Source organism: Lepidochelys olivacea (genome assembly GCF_965140295.1).
Source record: "Lepidochelys olivacea isolate rLepOli2 genome assembly, chromosome: 14".
Lineage (NCBI taxonomy): Eukaryota > Metazoa > Chordata > Testudines > Cheloniidae > Lepidochelys > Lepidochelys olivacea.
The window spans coordinates 18,553,635-18,569,929 of record NC_140424.1 but is presented as its reverse complement, the minus strand read 5'-3'; the positions used below and the strand labels follow the sequence as shown (position 1 = coordinate 18,569,929).

Genomic DNA, 16,295 nt, shown 5'->3' with positions numbered 1-16,295 from the left:
TGCTCAGCAGAGCTCCTCAAGTTCCTGGCCCTGGGTTCTCCTACAGGGCAGCGTAGCAAATCCGCAGGCAGATCAGTCCGGGATTGCTAGGCACTCTTTGTCTGTGGGGCAGTGACTGTCGGGGCCCTGTCCCCAGAACCTGCCAGCACCAGATTGGGCTGAATCAGGTGTGGCCATGGGATCTGTGTGTTTGGCGCTCATCCAGCGGTGTGTAAAGGGTTAGCTTCCAATTCGCTCCTCCAGTGTGGCAGAGTTGGGGACTGAGCCCAGTTCTTTGGGTCCCAGGGCTAGGCCAATGTCATACTTCGTCTCTTCCAGGAAATGTGGCAGGCTGCACTTTTAGGAGGGGTGAAAAGTGCTTTTCACTTCTGCAGGGAGAACAAGGGGGTTGCCATCTCCTGGAAACAGCTCCATTGAGTCACTACCACTGGCCACGGCTGGTGACCGTCCCTCTTACGCAGGAGGGCAGGGGACAGACTGGGTGGGGTTTGACCTCTTCTTCAGCAAAGTGAGAAGTGTTTGGCTCCACTTGTTGACTTGTCCGTACTTCTGTAGGTAGGGCTGGGGAGGCTGGAAAAATTGAGGTGTCTGAACCTGGCCAACTGCCATCTCACATCCTCTGGCAGCTTTTTGGGGAGCTCAGTGGTGATTGACTCAGTTCTGAGTGTACGGGGGTTTTTTTTGGTTCAGCGCAATGGTGCATTCTGTTGTTATCTGCTTCGGGAAGATCTTCAGGCTGTTTTTTTCCTGTCTTTTCTTACTCTGTTTATGTAGCTTTTTGGTCTGAAGTGCATGCCTGACATAATAGAGAAGACTGTGAATCTCCAAGCACATGCAGGGCTTGCTTGCCCTTTGCTTCTCTTGGATGCCAGCACAGCTTGGAGATAGCTGTGAGATGGCCATAGCTAGAGCTGCCGGAGGAAGCTTCTTTTGTGAACTGGGTTCGAATTTCTACTGCCTGTTACGGCCTCATTACTTTGTGGCAGCCTGAACTTCTGGAGAGCATACAAGAGAGAAGGAGTACCTCCTTCTCAGACCCTTGTGGAGCGCTGAAGGGTTTTGAGGGATGCCTTTGAACTGAGGGCTCTGGGCATGTGCCCAATGTGCTGAGTTTTCAGGAGAGCACAAAGAACTAGCCTAGTCAAGTCTGGACTCTTGCCAGAGAGGCATGTAGGCCAGAGACAGGCAATGACAGGACAAAGGGACTAATCTGGAATGGCTTGGAGAACACAGGTGTGATATTAAGATCAGGGGGATTGTTCTTCCTAAAAATTGTGCGAGTTCTGGAAAAGCAACATTTTCCCTCCAGAAACACTGGGACTTAAGAGCCAGCCATGGTCCAAAGAAACGGAGCTTTGCACAGTGTGCTGTAGAAAACCAAGAGATAGCAGAATCTAGGGCAAGGATGATGGGTCATGGCTCTAGATCTGTCCGTCTAGATACTTCTGTGGCCTCTGTAGCCATAGTCTCTCAGAATTAAGTCTTGTATCCCCTGCAGTGAAGCAGGGACGTATTTTCATTCCCATTTTGTAGTTGATGATACTGAGGCACAGCATGTCTTGCTCCAGGTCACACACAGCTGGGAATTGAACCCTAAGTCCTAGTTCAGTGCTTCAACCACAAGATCATCTTTCCCCTCCTGTGAAAATCAGGGGCATGTCCTCCACAGTGTGGCTACCCCTCCCTCGCAATCTTTTACCGTGCAGGACTCCAGACTCGGCAGCAGCACGCTGGGAGGGGTGGGTGGGTGTGAGAGAGGGGGAAATACAATCTCATAACAAAGTAAGTGCTGGTGGAAGTTTGGAGTGAGTGAAGCTGCCCGACTGCTCGATCAGTTTTCCACTCTTTGTTTCCTCTAGTGCATGTATAACTGCCCTTCAGGGACTTGCACTCACATCCCTACTGAAGTATGCTCAGGCTCTGAAGTAATTACAACCCTCCCCTTTCACCCATCCCAACTGCATTTAAATCTGTCTGCAGCCTGAAGTAACCCTCCACTCGGAGAACAAACTGAAAAGGGTAAAGGCCCTGCCGTGAGCCTGAAGGCTGTTAGCTGCAGAATGTGAATGCCCCCCCCCCCGACAAGGAGCTGCCCCCCAGTGGGAGAATTTTCAAGCCAGAGTGGGTATTCCCAAAACGGCAGCCTCTGTCTGTGTAGTGCGAAGCAGAGAGAAAGCTGTGGATGCATCTGGCCCAGAGTCCTGGCATTGCCCTGAGCGGGGATCCAGGTTAATGGTTCACAGCTTAATTAGCTGTCGCCATTCTGCGGCAGCATCCCAAGCAGAGACCCTGGTAGTGCCAGTTCCAGTTATTCTCCTAACCCCCTCAATAGTGAGCCCAGTGTTTGACTTTGTTCTTGCAAACTGCAGGCCTGTCAGTCCTGCAAAAAAATGTTCCCTTTGGCCATCCCTGTCTGGTTCCTCTTCTAGTGTCCCTCACTGGCTTGGACCTGACAACTTTATCTAAAACTACAGAGTAGCAGATGGGAGCAAAGTGCTACTTGGCATGAGGGGATGCTACTCCTTCCTCTCCTCCTTCGCCCCCCGGTGCAAGTGTAACCCACTGGTCATGAGTGTTCCAGGCATGTCCACAGAGGATAGGAGTTGTTGCAGCCCCCAGCCTGGGCTCTTTAGCTCAAACTGTAGCAGCTCATGCTTTCAGCTCGGGAGGTCCCTGATTCAATCCCAGGGCGTGGGCCAGGAGGGCGGCCATCACTCAAACATGAGTCCCTGCTCAGGATGTGGGGATGCCCTGGTATAGTGCAGGTTTGTGCATGGGAGCCTTGCCAAGTCTCATGAGCCAGCGTGGTGGGGTTGCGATGCCGCTGCTGAAGGGCGTGGGCATCCTTTCACAAAGTGCATCTTCAGGAGGAGGAATGCGAGTTGTTGCAATGAAGTTTGGTGGGCACCAGCATCCAAACCAGAGCATCAGCTAGCGTGGGGAAACGCCCATCCCCTGTGATGTGGCTGGGATTAAAATTGGCTCTGCCATGCTCCCGTGAGCAGTGCCACAGGTGGTGGGGAGGAAAGGATCTGATTTGAAGTGGGCGGCAGCAGGGCCATCTATAAGCATTGGTTAGGTTAACAGGTATGGTGGCGTGGGATAGATACTTTAATCCCCAGTATGTGATTGGCAGAGACTCTGTCTCTTTTAATAAGCAGAGAAATTTTTTCTCCCCCCTTCCCCACACAGTTTGGAGTCTGGTTTGCCAAGACTCGTGCAGGACCAGCACAGTTGCAGTCCTAAGTTCAGAGCTTTTGGCAGGTCCTCTGAAGAGTTCCTCCTCCCACAGTGATCTCAGCCCTGCACTGTGCCAGTACCCCCCCAGCCTCACCCCTGTGAGATAGCTCCATCAGCATCTTACATTGCCCAGCACTAGCATAAAATTCAACAAAACTCCCAGGCCCAGCCAGCTCCACAGTGCCCCCAAGGGCCTGGACTGCAGCTAGCTCAGCTTTCAGTAATGTGAAATAAATACATATGTGCAATATGGTACAGAGACTGTCTTCCAGCCATTGATCTACATAGCTTGAGTATGTGCTTCTTGCTTGCTTTTCGGTATGGGGATCAACCTGAATCTGTCCTAATGTCAGGTTACATTCCAGAACCCATCTCTGGAGTATCCAACGAAGATGGGGTGGGGGTGTATGTGTTTCTCACCAGTATTAAGAATTACATTTGCAGTTACTCAAGGTGGGTTAGTTCAGGGCACTAGTAATGTAAGAATACTTTGCACATATACAGGGCCTCTCAAAGCACTGAGCAAACATTTTCTGCTGAAGTAAAGTCCCTTAGAGAGAGAGAAGATGTCCATTAGTGAAGTACAGCCACCTCTAGGGTGGAATTCAACTGTTGTTGAATGACACTTGAACAAAGGTGTGTCTTCACTAAGAATTCATGGAGTTGAGTTAGCAGGCATGATGCGGAGTACAACTAGTCTTTCTCCACTCTTGCCATCAGTCGTGGTCAGCATCCGCTCCAAACATGGGATTTCCTAGTGAACACATGACCCAAATGGCAGCAAATGGAGAATGAGACCATAATTACCCTGCAGTTTCAAGTGATGTAAGGAGGCAGAATGTAATTACCAGAGTTAGCATCTGATCAGGATGCTGGGGCTAGCACCTTTGCTACAACAAAAAATGCAAAATAAGCTTCAGTTGTCACCAGTGGTTAGATCCTTGGCTTTACGGTCCATCCCAAAGACTCCATCTCCAGCAGTGCAGTGACGCCATGCTGGGACATCGGATCAGCACCGACTCACTGGGACGAGAGCTGCTTATTGACTCACCCGCTTCTTCCTGTACCTGGGTGGGCCTTAGCAGTCTCCCATCCTAGCTCAGTCCTGCAGAGTTTGTGAAATCTGACGGCATCAGAGCGCAAAAATAGTGTGGCTTCAGGCTGCCAACATACTATAGTGGCTTCTTGTGTAGTTTGCTACTTGGCAGAGCAGAGCTCCGTTTATTAAAAAAGAAAACAAGAACCAATCCAAACGTGTTCCTCACAAAAATAATAGCTTTTACAATCCAATGCACTAGAGCTGGCTAGAAGCAGGCATTCCATGGGAAGGTAATTTATAACAGCTGACAATGCACCTCGATTCTAACTGGCAGATCTTTCTCCTTTTGCAGTCCCTCCCCCCAGCTCTGCAAGTGCAGTTCTGTCCTGCCCTATATCACCCCATGATATTCCAGTCATGGCCTTCACTTGAGCAAGGTCCACCAATTGTACCCGACCTCTGTGGTGGTTTTCAGGGTCAGTGGGAGATAAAAAAAAAGGCTGCCAGGTCATGTTGACAAAGGACCCAAGTAGAAATGGATCCCAGGGCTTTCCAGAGTCCCGTAGTCTCATCCAGCCCACCTTCTTCCCTAAAGTGCAGTTCAGCAAGTGTCTGGAATCTCGTAGGGACACATTTCTGGGGTATGCATGCTAAGCCACTTGGTGCACAGATTCTTCCTGCATGCTGCATGAGGGAAGCAGCTGTTGCTTGAATGCTGCAGATGCTGAGTATCAGCCATGATGCTAATATTAGAGAGCAGCATGCCAGAAGGATGGAGGTGGTGTTATGTGGAGAATGTGACTTGAACTCAATATGGTGCAAAGCTGGGGGAGAGGAAGTGCACAAGATTTTCATAACATTGCATTTGGGTCCAATCTGACTCGATCAAGAGCGTGGGCTGGATGCCATGTGCATTTGGGCCTCTGATGCATGGGGTGGGGCCTACTAAGGGCTTGTCTACACTTACTGGAGGATCGATACTATGACGATTGATACATTGACAGTTGATTTAGCAGGTCTAGTGAAGACCTGCTAAATTGACCGCCGATCACTTTCCCCTGGTCTCCTGTACTCCACCTGATCGAGAAGAGTAAGGGGAGTTGACACGAGACGTTCTCCCATCGACGTCGCGTAGTGTGGCTCCTGTAGTAAGTAGATCTAAGCTATGTCGATTTGGGTTTTGCTATTCACATAACTCAAATTGCGTAGCTTAGGTCGACTTTTTCCCTTCGTGTACACAAGGCCTAACTAAAGTCCCCACATACTGAGGCAGTTCCATTATTCCAGCTTCTTTTGCACATGTTCAGGGAAGTAGATGCTAGGAAATCTTTCAAAGTGCATCTCAGCCTCCCACCCAAGATTTGTAGATGCTCTAAGCAAGTAGGTATCCCTGCCCCCAATCTTTTGATTTCCTTGAGTATCTAAAAAATTAGATTGAGATGGCCCCTTCTTGCACTCCTGATCCTGTACACACATGCCCGACACTAACAAATACCTCTCCCCAGCTGTTTGAGGAAGCTTAATGCTCAGAGTTGACCAGTTAGATTTTATATAATCCTCAAATGAGACCTCTGAGGGTTGTCTCTGCTCTCCACCTTCCCCTTAACAGTCTTCTTGAATCCAAGGCAAAAAAATGGTGTAAAATGGAAGCGTTTCCCCCAAAACAACAAACATTTTGGGAAGTGATGCGGCTGTTTGAGTGGAGGGCATGGGAGGTGGCTCATGGAATGCCTGATGTCTTAGCATAACTGAGCTGGTCAGTAAGAATGGAAGAAATCACATACCTGCTTAGTTTTTGGATTTTTTTTCTTTGTCCTGCCAATACTTTTTTTTGGGACCAAAGGACATCAAACTGGAGGAGGTGGAGAGGTGAGTTGTGAGGCATCTGCTTGGCTTGATTTCATTAATTTTGTAGTGAGGGGGGTGGGGAGATGAATCCGGATCACTGGTTCATCCAGCCCAGTATTCTGTCTTCTGACAGTGGCCAGTGCCAGGTACTTCAGAGGGAATGAACAGAACAGGCAATCATCGAGTGGTCCATCCTGTTGTCCATTCCCATCTTATGGCAGTCAGAGGCTAGGGACACCCAGAGCATGGGGTTGCATCGCTGACCATCTTGGCTAATTGGTCCAACAGTGGCTATTTGCCATGAACTTAGCTAATACTTTTTTGAGCCCTTTTATAGTTTTGGCCTTCACAACTTCCCCTGGCAATGAATTCCACAGGCTGACACTGCGTTGTGTGAAGAAATGCTTCCTTTTGTTTGTTTAAAACCTGCTGCCTCTTAATTTCATTGGGTGACCCCTGGTTCTTGTGTTATGTGAGGGAGTAAATAACACTTCCTTACTCACTTTCTCCCCAACATTCATGGTTTTATTGACCTCTTGCCATATCGTCCTCTTAGTAGTCTCTTTTCCAAGCTGAAAAGTCCCAATCTTTTAAATCTCTCTTCATATGGAAGCTGTTCCATACCCTTAATCACTTTTGTTGCCCTTCTCTGTACCTTTCCCTATCCTAATATATCTTTTTTGAGCTGGGATGAGCAGATTTGCATGCAGTATTCGAATTATGGGTGTACCGTGGTTAGAATGTTCCTAAGAACAGCCTTTCTCATCAGATTTCCAGCACTGTCTGCCTCTGATTAGGCCAGAATTACCACAGAAACCATCTGTCATGATACTTCAGCAGTTCTGCTTCCAGCTGGCATCAAGGGCAGCAGAGGTGTCTGTGAGGGCAGGGGAGGGTACCTTTTTGCATCTCACAAGAGGCTCTGCTCAGGTTTGGTTTGAGTTTTGGGTAAGGGTCTCACGGCTTTTCTTACTCTGTTATGGTTAGTTTGACAACCTCTAGTCTCCGACAGATGTGGAAGCAGCTGGTCACTACCGTAGCCTATGGACTTCAGTCTCTAGTAATAGTCATAGCAGCTGGGGTGGCACAGGTGACTGTAATCGTGCTGGGCATGCAGGTGGCTGGAATTTTTCCGTGTGTAAAGTAATGGAATAAGTAAGTTGCGGGAGGGGAGGAGGAAAGAAAAGGGTTTCTGTGCCTGTGTGAGCTAGACTCTGGTGACAGCCCCAACCTTGTCCCTAGTTAGGAAGTGGGACTGTCCAAGGGTCTCTGGTTGTGGCAGCCTATGCAGTGAGGAGCCCGGCTGCTTCCGCTGGGGCCTAACAGTCTACGCCACAAAGCACAGATTGTTCTGTGGCACCATGCTAGGCCCCGGAGCTTCCAGTGCTGCAGACGTGGCAAAATACTAGCACCTTTGGGTGAGGTCAGCAATGGGAGAACTCTAAGAACGGCTTTGCACTAGTACAGTTGAAGGATTGTGGGGGATGGGAAAGGGCCTATGGCTGCAGAATGTGCAGGTGCTTGGCCAATGCAAATGGACCAAGGCCAGAAGAGAGGAGCATCTTTGGAGCCTGCACTGTGAGTGCCCCCTGCCGTCCGAGGCCCCTGCGGCCCATCATTTGGAGTCCCCCCAAGGCTGGCCTGGTATGCTACCCTCAGAATTCTGCTCTTCCATATTATTATCTGCTCTTTGCCCTTAGGTGGCTTATTTGACCTCCAGACCCCCTTGTGGGTAGAGTGCGGTGGAAGCAGCTTGTTTTATCCTGTCCCAGGCTAGGACCCGCTACTCCTTTCAGCCTGGCAAGTGTCTGCAAAATCGCATTGTTAAAGGGATGTGAAGCCTTGATGTGGTGTGGCCTGGCCTGGCTGTGTCATCTGGGCTCTGCTTTCCTGCTTCCCTTTATTTATTCTCTGGTTCCCCTTCTGCCCCCCATAGGGTACATGGCATGTTTTCATGGGAGTGGGAACGAGGGCAGCAGCAGCAGCCAAACCCTGAGTTCAGGACACACTGTAAATTCAGAGACAATAATGGAGACCTCAGATCCCAGCATCACTCCAAATATTTACATGACTAGCTTTACTATTTACATGAGGAGACAGGGCGCTTGCAGCTGGCCCAGCCCTACAGCTATCAGCTGTGCTTTCCCTCCCCCCCACTCCCATCACCTCTGTCCCCACCCTCCTCTTCCTGCAGGAGCAAACCCCTGACAGCTCTTTTTCCACTGTTAGAGAGATGAGGATCAAGGGGCAAGGCGGGGATGGGTAATGGGCTGTGGATCCTTTTGCTTCCGAGTTCAGATCAAGCTCAGCCTCTTGGCTGTTGGTGTCATGTAAAAAGAGTTGATGGGCCCATGCCCATTTCTCAGTGGGAGAGCATTCATGTTGCTGATAGTGGGGACAGTGTTGGTAGAAAGGTCTAGGCCTGGCTGGTTTTGTCTCTGAGCTAGGGTGACCAGACAGCAAGTGTGGAAAAATTGGGACGGGGTGGAGGGTAATAGGAGCCAATATAAGAAAAAGCCCCAAATATCAGGACTGTCCCTATAAAATCGGGACATCTGGTCACTGTACCCTGAGCTGTTGTGCCTCATCCTCCCGCTCAGCGCTGGGACATGCTGCTGCGCTGCGTGTCTGCCCCCTTTCCTTTCACAATCGCTGCGTCCCATTAGCCCCCCTGCCTCAGCCACATCTCCACCCCCGGGCAGATGCCAGCAGAGTTTAGGGTCTGGTTGCTCTGCGGTTGTCTTTCACCAGCGCACTCTAGTACTCCCGTTTTCCTTCCTTTGTACGTGAAGGACAGCACTGAGGAAGAGGAAAGGGACCTTGGGCAAGGAAGAGGTTTATTGTTATCTCTGACGTGGTCCGAAAAGCTGCCCCTGGGTTAATGAAAGCTCTCAGTGCTTCGCAGCTGTGACTCAGACTTTCGCTGTGATTACTTTTCCAAAGTCATTGGCCAGAGCTCAACACCGATTGTCACAGCAGTACGTGCAATGAGTTCTGGGTGTCCTGGGCTCCACTGGACCAAAGCTCCCATTGACCGCTAACTATACTTACTAAGGCAACCTTCCTCTTCAACATGGAGAGAGAACATTTCCTTTTCTGCTCTTAATTTATTTTTCTGTAAGGGCTTGTCTTCACTGCAGTGCTAGCTTGTGGTTTAACTTGTATGCTGCCCCGACCTGACTCCTTTCCACACACAGAAATCTCTAGCTCATGTTAAGTTGCGCTTTAAACTCTAAATAGCAGGCCTCTTGGGGGCATATGGGTTGAAGCTTGAGTGCTGATGCTTGAGGTAGTAATGCAGTGGAGAGGCAGCTACAGCTCGAGGTAAGACCAAAGAGAACGGGGAAGAGAAGTGTCCTCCACCGCACACCCAGCCCTGCCAACGTGTCTGAAACCTGACCTACAGGGACCACCCTCAAGATGGGAGAGGAGTTCTGTCTCCATGTTTCCAGATGGCTCTACCTCTGCTCCCCTTGCCGGTGCAGACACCATTGGCTCAGGCGGAGGAGTGAGGGACATGGGTTTCTGGCAAATGGGTCATTACAACCCCTGTCCCAGGTGATAATGCTGGAGATGGGCCGATACCCAGGCTGCAAATCTGAAACTGCCCCCCTCCCTTTTATAGTGTTTTGAGTCTGACCCTCTAGTTCCAAACTGGCCTCAATCTGTAATAATGAAATGCCACTGAAGCTGGTGGGAGAGAGGGGCTTGGAATCCAGATTTTGCAGCTTGGTCCCTTTTCCATGTGATAGGGATATGGCAATAAACCAAAAGACCCCTTTGGCGAAATTCAGAAAGAGCATTACAGATTCTGGGAAATCAGGCCTGGTGGCATCTAAATTCCAGGGCAAGGGGCATTGGGGGAGCATCTACCATGCAACCAACAGAGTGATGGATAAGCACCACCTCCGTTTGCACAGAAAATATTAACTTGAGTAGCCACCATGGTTACATCACTCCTTGATCCTGGTGACTTGCGCAGTGTCCAGCCTGATCCAGTCACCGGGGAGGCATAGCGAGGGCTCGCAAAAACGGAGAAGGCAAACCAGATGAAAATTGCAAAGATCATTTGAGAGAGAAACTACCACTGGAGAAAGAGATTGTTGCAAGTATCAGAATTTCCTGCTGGGAGCCCATAGCTTGTATATATTTATTTTAATTGCTAACGGAAAAGTAAATTTTGAACAAGGGAGAAGGGCCATTTTAGATCTTGGATTTAGTTCATGAGATGTTTCAAGCAGTACTGTCCCAGGGAAGGGAAATGGGAAAGGGACGAGGGTTGGGAGGAGAGAGAAAGGGAAAGAATCTCTCCCAGTACTTCTTGGCAGCAGCTGCCTTCTTGCAGCACTGGTCTTTTCCCTGCCCTATAGAAGCCAGTGCTGCTGGGGACATTAAGAGTGACTGATTGGCCAGTCGGTTGCTTTCGCTCTTCTGTCCCCCTTCCTCCCTCCTTGGTTTCCTGGGTTGTTGTTTAAGGAGAGCGGCATGATGGTGTGTTTATAGTGCTGTCAAATTCTGGGAGGCTTGTGTACATGTCACGGCTGCTGGGAACAAGCTGCCTCTGAAGAGCATGGCTTCCTGTGGAGTCAGTGTGGGGAGGCTGTTAAAGATGCTGACAGGCTTTCCCCAGTTGTCTCCTCTTTCACTGCAGTTGATCTGAACCTTCACCTCTTCTCCAGACTGGAGCTCACCAGTGAGATGAGTTTGGCGGTCTCATTAGAGTCCCTATGGGACACTTGCCTATGTCACAAAAATACTAGTTGATTCTGCAGGATTGGCTCATATTGCCCAGGAGCAGATTAGGCCTGGAATAGGATAAGGTACAGCAGGGCAAGATTAGGGGGCATTGGCAAAGCTGTGGGGGCCCTCAGGCCAGGACTGAGGGGCAGTGGCGGAGCTCTATGCGTGTGGGTGGGGTCCCCAGGATCGGAATAGCCAGAAGCTCAAAGGGCACCAGCAGAACTGTGTGGTGGAGGAACTTGTACAGCTCCTGTCCACGCTGTATTTGGCTCCAGACAGATCGGTTAAACCCTCCCTCTTCCCAAGCTTGCTCAAAGCTGCTTGGTGGCACTTCTGCCTGTTAGGACACGTTGTCAAACAAAGATTGAGTAATTTAAACTATTGAGGGTGATGAAATCTCCTTTCCAGAACCTGGCATTAATCCCCTGTCGCTCCATGATCAGCCACCTACCATAAGTGGTCTTGACATTTCTTTTGCACCCACGCCTTCCCCTCAGGATATATGACTCGCATCAGAGATGGCATCTGTCAGCAGAGTCTGCCTCTGATGTGACAGGGGACCTTTAGCTTCGTTAGACAAGAGAGACAGGCTATGGCTACACTCAAGAGCGTACAGCATTGGTGCAGATGCACCGCTGTAAGCTCTCCAGTGTAGCTGCTCTGAGCCGGTAGGAGAGAGCTCTCCCGTTCATTTAATTAATCAACCCCCAACAAACGGCGTTAGCTATGTCGGTGGGAGAAACTCGCCCACTGACAGAACGCTGCCCACACTGCTGTTTAGGTCGGTGTAACTTATGTTGCTCAGGGGAGTGGCTTATTGGCACCCCTGAGCGACCTAAATTATACCAACGTAAGCGGTAAGGTACACGTAGCCTCAGCCTTGCTGGACAGTCCAGAGCAATGGTTGTTGTCAAGCCTTTGTGGCTGTTTCCCCACATATGCCCAGCACTGCATTGCCAAAATACGAGTTGATGCTGTCTGCGTGATGCACAACAGTGGTCACGATGCAGGTGACCTTCTGACTATAGTTTAAAGACACAGGCGAGGTTAAAAAAATAATCTCTGGAAAAACAGCATTGTCCCCAATGAAGAAACAAAATAAAAAAAATCTGCAGCACAATCATGGTATTTTCTGCTGCAGGGAGAAGGGTGGCTTAAGTGAATCAGCCAAATCTTCAAACACATCTTAATTTACAAAGACAACTAGTGAAAATTGGGTAATCCCATACCGTTCCTAGAGAGGTTTCAGAGTAGCAGCCGTGTTAGTCTGTATTCGCAAAAAGAAAAGGAGGACTTGTGGCACCTTAGAGACTAACCAATTTATTTGAGCATAAGCTTTCGTGATCTACAGCTAACTGCATTTTCCACTTTTATGCATCGGATGAAGTGAGCTGTAGCTCACGAAAGCCTATGCTCATATAAATTGGTTAGTCTCTAAGGTGCCACAAGTACTCCTTTTCTTTTTGTTCCTAGAGAATTGTTGTCTCAAAAGACATCACCAGAATTTAGCCTTCTTCTACCCCTGACTTTCTAGAATATAACTGTGCAGATCTTTAGTACCGTCAATCCAAGGATCTCAAAGCACATTAGTGAACTAAGCCTCACAACCTTTCTGTGAGGGAGGGAAATATCGCAATTCCATTGTACTGATGGGGAAACTGAGGCATGGATAAGGGAAATGACTTGACCAAGGTCCCCCAGCAAGTTGATGTCAAAGCTGGGAATAAAATCCAAGGGGCTGTTTTTTTCCGTTGTCTTACACCAGTACAAAATAGGTGTAAAGTGCTCCCATTCTTATTTGGTAGCATTTTGCCCCGGTGAAATGACTTTCCCAAGATGAGAATCGAGACCAAAGCCTTTTTATCTATCCAGTACAGTAAGAGACAAGATCTGAATTTGACTTAATCTGGGAGCCGTTTGTTGCTGTTCTTAATACTTGAACATAATTAGTCCTCTGCTTTTCCACATTCAAATAGGCATCTGGTACAATGATGCAATGGTTCCTAATGGCTGAGTGTACCGCACGGGCTATTACAGGTAATCATCATAATTTAAATGAACACATGTGAAATGTTGCTTGGAGATGTTTGGTTTAGATGAGATTTCTGCGATTTCATTTACCGCTACGTTTTGTCTTTTTCTGTTTACATGCTGTCACCGACCCTCACTTTACAGCGGTCCTAATGTTAATCAGTCCATCACCTTAAACTGTTGTATATAACCCATGTATCAGCCTGGGAACTACACTGAAGCCATTTCAGCTCTGTTTGGACACTCGGTAAAAGGCATTATGAAGTGTGTACTCTAACGGAGGGCTTGGCTGCACAGCAAGTGACTACTGCATAATGTCCAGACGGGACGTTGCTTGGTGGCAAGCTGACGCCCTGTTGATTCATAGTGTGATTTTCTGCCAATAGCTTGCTGTACGGACAAGTCCTGAGAGTAATGTGACCATCCCAAACACACGCTGCTTGATGCTATTCTACCACACCAAGCCCTTGTATCATATGGACGTGTCGCAGCAAGGCTGGCTGGGCAGGATAATGATGTGGTCTCCTGATCCAAGCCCAAGAAAAGGATCCAGGAATTTCAGAGTTCTGTTCTTGTTTCTTATGCTGATTCACTCAGTCGCTTTGGGAAAGTTGCTGAACTCCTCTGTCTCCATTTCCCTGTCTGTAAAGTGAGAATCAGAATATCTCCTGGGGGTGCTTTGAGGATCAGTCAGTGAACGTTTGCAAAGCAGCATACCTAAGTGTTATGGTGACCATCAACCATTTATAACTCATTGTTTTTTAGAGTGCGTGTCAAGTCCAAACTAGATGTTCTGTGCTCTTCTTGGCACATACAAGCGTAACTCACTGGTGAGTATCTGTTCCAGGTTCCCTTCTATGTCCCAGCCACAAAAGCTGTGACTTTGTTATAGTACCCTCTAGGGAGCTTAGCTCAAGCTGTAGCAGTTTACACTTTTAGCTCTGGAAGTCCCCAGTTCAATCCCTGGACTGTCTACCAAGATGGCAGCCATCACACAAATATAACTCACAGTATTGTTGGAGGGGAGCTGTGAATGACCTGCATGCACATTATTAACATATCTAATATTCCAAAAGCTCTTTCCATAGCCTTTTACTTCACCTGTCATGTCATATCCATTTGAATGTAGAGGGGTTAGTGAAGTGTAAGAATGTAATTATTCAAGCTGAAATATGGCCAGAAAACTGGTGCTAACATCCTGCCAGTCTGGTGACAAGTGTCCTGGGATATTTAATGACCGTGAATGGGTAGGACCTCAGTTCTATGGCTCACCCTCCCTGGGAACCCCAGCTCACCATCTGGTAGCCCTTTAAAGAAAATCAATGTTTTGGAATAATACCGTTGTATATTCTGAAATAAACAGTTTAACTGGCTCTGGCTTATTCCCATAAGAGTCTCGTGTGTCTAAAAATGCAATGAGAGCTTTCAGTGCTTAAGCAAGCAAACAAACATAACTCTGAGGCTACAGAAATCAAGTGCGGGATGTTTAGTGGGAAGCAGCCGCCTCTCCTTTCAGTTCTTCAGTCTCTGCAGAGCCTGAGCCAGGTTGCAAAGCAGTTAGCATAGGTCCTGTAGGAAACGGCATCCCTTTCTGTTTGTTTCCTTTGGTCTCCTTCAGTGCTTTGTAAACAGAGGTTTCCTTGTCCACGGCATCACCTTGGCTGGGACTTGGTGTCTTTTTGTTTACAACATGTCCACACATGTTAGCCTCCCCATTTCACAGGTGTCATCCAGAGATTTTTTTTATCCCCACATCTAAAACGGGGTGTTTGATGTCGGACATTATTTCACGTAGCAGAAAACAGATGAGCAGGAAGCTCTCTAATGAAAACCCAGCAAAGATTTGTATTGCAGGCAAGGGGCAGGAAGCTTGGCGGGGAGGGCAGGGGCCAACGAGCCCAATGATGTCAATGGGAATCTTTCCGTCTACTTCAGTGAGTTTGGATCATGCTCCAGAGAGAGTCTTTCACTCTGGAAGAAAGGCACTTTCATGCATACAGCCCTGGGCTTTGCCCCCGACTTTGTTTTTGATGATTTGTCTGTTTTGTAAATGAGTGGGATTTTCTCAGAGCTTTGTGGCTCAGCCCTACTTCCCTCTCTGTGTGACCCTCATGGGAAGATCCTAATTCTTAGCTTGTGATTCCATGGTGTGTGATGACAGGCATGCCTGAGTTGTCGCAAAGTCAGCATTACGATGACCTCCATGCAGCAGTGGGAGAGGCAGATGGTCTGGGAGATGCACAAAAATGATTGTTCATCACTCAGGTTGCAGTGTGCACAGTTACCGTGATGCACGGTCATAGAGCAAGACAAGTTTCCTGTGCCAACGTACTCACAATCACAGGGCCCGGTCCTGCCAACTCACGTTACTGGGCACGATGCTTACAGGAGCCGCACAGCGCAAGTGTAGGTGGCAGAATCAGATTCTGTAGTGACACTTCTCTACATTCACTGGTGTTTGCAGGATCAGGCCTTAGTAGAGATCAGAGAAACACAGACAACAGTTCCATCGAGATGGGATGTGGAGTGATTAAAGCTGAGAACCGCCAGGTCGGAAGGCTTTGGGGGGGAAGTGGGTCTTACAGAAGGATTTTTTTGGTGGGAGAGAGCATTAGCAGTGAAGGGAAATTATTAAACCCACAATACAAATCTGTTCCCGTACATATTTCAAAGCATTTTCCAAGGACCAAGTAACACATACATACACAAACGTTACCATTTACTGTATTAAAGGAAGCTGTGCCCCGACTTTCTGTTTGAACACGAGTTTCCTTGTAGGAGCAAAGAGTTGCTGCATTTGTGTGTTGTAAACTAGGCTGATTACAGCAAGGTGCCTTGGAGAGAGACATGCATCTGATGAAGTGGATATTGGAGCACAAGCTTTTGTGGGTGAATACGTCTGTTAGTCTGAAAGGTGCCACAGGACTCTTTGCCGCTTTTGGAGAGAGAGCTGCTTTTCCCCCGGGAATCCACACTGGGGGGATTGTTTCTTTTTTTTTTCAGTATCATGATTGTTTAAGCTCTGACCACCCAGTTACCCTCACAAAGCCAGTCCCTGAGTTGGGGCTGGGACGGTAGGGTGAGGTTTCAGATCTGCTCCCTTCCCCCTCTGCACAGGACAGCTTCGCTAGCCAAGCCCAGATGGGGGATCAAGATGGATCCCCTCCAAGGGTATTGCAAAGGGCATGCCAATGTGCATGGCAGTTGGTGCTCCTAGAAGAATTTTCTGCTGAAGCCTCTCCAGGACTGATGATACACAGGGCAGAATCCAACACTTAGGCAGAGCTGGAGCTGCTCATGTTATCTTTTAAACCGGGTAAACAAAAACACACCAGAAAACAAACACCTTTTTCGTGGCTGAATGTTGCTTGGCCTTATGCAGATGTTGCATTGTCAA

The 16,295-nt window shown here is 48.5% G+C and overlaps 1 protein-coding gene across 3 annotated transcripts in view; it reads left to right on the top strand.

The window, feature by feature from the left end:
• The window catches only part of SEPTIN9 (septin 9), a 259,220-nt gene that overhangs the window by 116,027 nt on the left and 126,898 nt on the right, over window positions 1-16,295 (top strand). The gene's annotated exons all lie outside the window — the stretch shown is intronic.